This window comes from Adiantum capillus-veneris, chromosome 6 (assembly GCF_014529385.1).
Source record: "Adiantum capillus-veneris isolate H3 chromosome 6, ASM1452938v2, whole genome shotgun sequence".
In the NCBI taxonomy this organism is placed as follows: Eukaryota; Viridiplantae; Streptophyta; class Polypodiopsida; order Polypodiales; family Pteridaceae; genus Adiantum; species Adiantum capillus-veneris.
The window spans coordinates 170,380,370-170,383,205 of NC_140936.1; the positions used below are offsets into that span (position 1 = coordinate 170,380,370).

General features: G+C 36.9%; 1 pseudogene; it reads right to left on the reverse strand.

The window, feature by feature from the left end:
* Positions 1–614: 614 nt before the first annotated feature.
* On the reverse strand, positions 615–2,464 carry LOC147456703 (uncharacterized; annotated as a pseudogene).
* Positions 2,465–2,836: the final 372 nt, after the last annotated feature.

The following is a 2,836-nucleotide window of genomic DNA, read 5'->3' on the forward strand; positions in this document are numbered from 1 at the left end:
CATAAACCGTCATAACCATAACCATAACCAAACCGACATAAACCATAAACAAACTGACATAACCATAACCATAAACCAACTGACATAACCATAACCGTCCATAAACGGGCATAACCATAACCATAACCAAACCGGCATAAACCAACCCTAAATTGGCATAACCATAACCATAACCACACTGGCATAACCATAACCATAATCAAACCAGTATAAACCATAAACAAACCGGCATAACTATAACCATAACCAAACCGGTATAAACTATAAACAAACCGGCATAACCATAACCATAAAGAAATCGGCATAACCATAACCATAGCCAAACCAATATAAACCATAAACAAACCGGCATAACCATAACCAAACCGACATAAGCATAACCATAAAGAAACCGGCATAACCATAACCATAAACACATTGGCATAACCATAACCATAATCAAACCGGCGTAACCATAACCATAACCATATTTGCATAGTTTCAAAAGGTGGTTACAAAAAATTGTGATAGCAAAGATCACAATGTTCCAAATACCAAAAATTGTGATAGCAAAGATCACTATGTTCAAAATACCAAAAATTTTGATAGCAAAAATCACTATGTTCAAAACATCACTACACTGACGATGTGTTGTCAACATTACTTTCTTGAGCCCAAGAACCAAATGCGCTCTTCATTGCCTCCACTTGCTCGTGTGCAAACCAAGTTTTCGTGAATTGCAACAAGGCAATGTTTTAGTACAAGGACATTCATACTAAACATCGTTAATTGTAAACATCATTAGCATGACAATATTACCGGGTTTTGGTATGGCATGCCATCCATGATAGCCACAAGTAAAAGCTTTATGAAGAACATAATATAAAACCCGCAATCTTTGGTGTTTGATTGTGTGGACATCTACATCAAGTTATTTGGCACAGATTCAAAAGCATTATTCTTGGCATAATTCAAACATAACCACATTGCTTACCACCATTGTCTGCACGTGACAATCCTCGGGGTGACTAAGCTCCATTCTTAGTTGTGGATGTGTCGCATAAGCTGAAAAATGCTGCAAAACTCTACGCTTGCAAAAAAATAAAACCGTAAGACAAGCCTTGCATAAACATAAGATGAACTCAATAGCATAAAACAAGGTCATCTGCATCATACCTCTTGATAGGCGAGATGTATCGATTGACTGAGTGCAATGAGAGCGACTCAAAGAAGAGAATTGCGCTCTTGTCCTTTAGTAGATGTCTAATAGGGCACAAGTGGCAATTTAAAAACAAAACTAATATGCAATGATCCCTAGAACCAATAAAAATTATATAACATTGCGTAGAAAGCCCAATACCAAAACGAAAATAAGCTTGGAGAAGCACTCAAAAACGACTTACTCGTCAACAATAAAAAGAATGTAGACACTCGTGTAGAAAGATCAACTCGACCATAGTAATTACGAATAGCTCTTTCAGTAGGAGTGGTTTGCATAAATGAATACCACAAGGTATCAAAAAACCACACTTGATGTAAAGCCTTGCCATCAAGAGTGTCCTCAACTCATCTAACATAAACAAAAGCCCCAATTACACTTCAAAAACAAAGTAATGCTGTGAAATATATACAAATAGATATGTAAGAGAGGTCTCACAATACAAATAGATCCATAGTACAAGAAGAAGCTTTTTTTGTTGTTATGTTCCTTGCAAGATTTGAATCGTAGTGAACCTCGAGCCCATACAACTCGGAATGTAAATGGACAATCTTTTTCGTAGATGACCTATGCGAATATCATGCTCATAATAACTGTATTCAAAGAAGACATCAAATCAATTTTGATATTAATGCTAGTTTCAAACCTTGTATTTTTTGCGGTGAAAGCCCCATCGACGCCGACGGAGAAGAAACATCGATATGTATCTTACTATCACCCATCTATCTTACCTCCATTGAGGATGTTAAAGTAAACAAAAAGGCATGATTTCAAAGTAAAATTACAAGCTCAAGCATTACCTTTTCCACCCTCTCCGGTGGCTTGTCACAACCACCCATGACTTTTTGTGAAGCCTTTGTTGGTGAGCAAATATTGCTCATACATAGCAACTATAACAAAACAATGCAATGATCTCAATATATTTGATAAAGAACACCGTGATTTGACGTATTTATTAAAACAATGCGTATCATACCAGAGTAATGACATTGTCCGAATCCATGGAGCCATCGTTGCTTTTTTCTTGGTCACTAGAGCCCTCCTCTTTATAATCTTTTTGAACCCCTTTATACTTTCTTGACTATTTTCGGTGTTGTGAACGTCAGCAAATTAGTAAATTGAGGATGTTAAAGTAAACAAAAAGGCATGCTTTCAAAGTAAATTACAAGCTCGAGAATTACCTTTTCCACCCTCTCCGGTGGCTTGTCACAACCACCCATGACTTTTTGTGAAGCCTTTGTTGGTGAGCAAATATTGCTCATACATAGCAACTATAACAAAACAATGCAATGATCTCAATATATTTGATAAAGAACACCGTGATTTGACGTATTTATTAAAACAATGCGCATCATACCGGAGTAATGACATTTTCCGAATCCATGTAGATTATGAACTGTAAATCTGTCATCCACAAATTTGACTACAAGTCCAAGTCTAGCAAGTGCAGATATAGACAAAAGATTCTTCTTGATCCCAAGTACATAGAGTGCATCAACAAGTGTGAAAGAACTACCATTTGCAGCAGTAAGCACAATCTTTCCAACTCCTTGAACCCGATAAGAGGCATTGTTGGCACAAGTGACTGAATTCCCATGAGGGAAAGACTCGAGAGAGGTGAACAATTCACGATGTGAG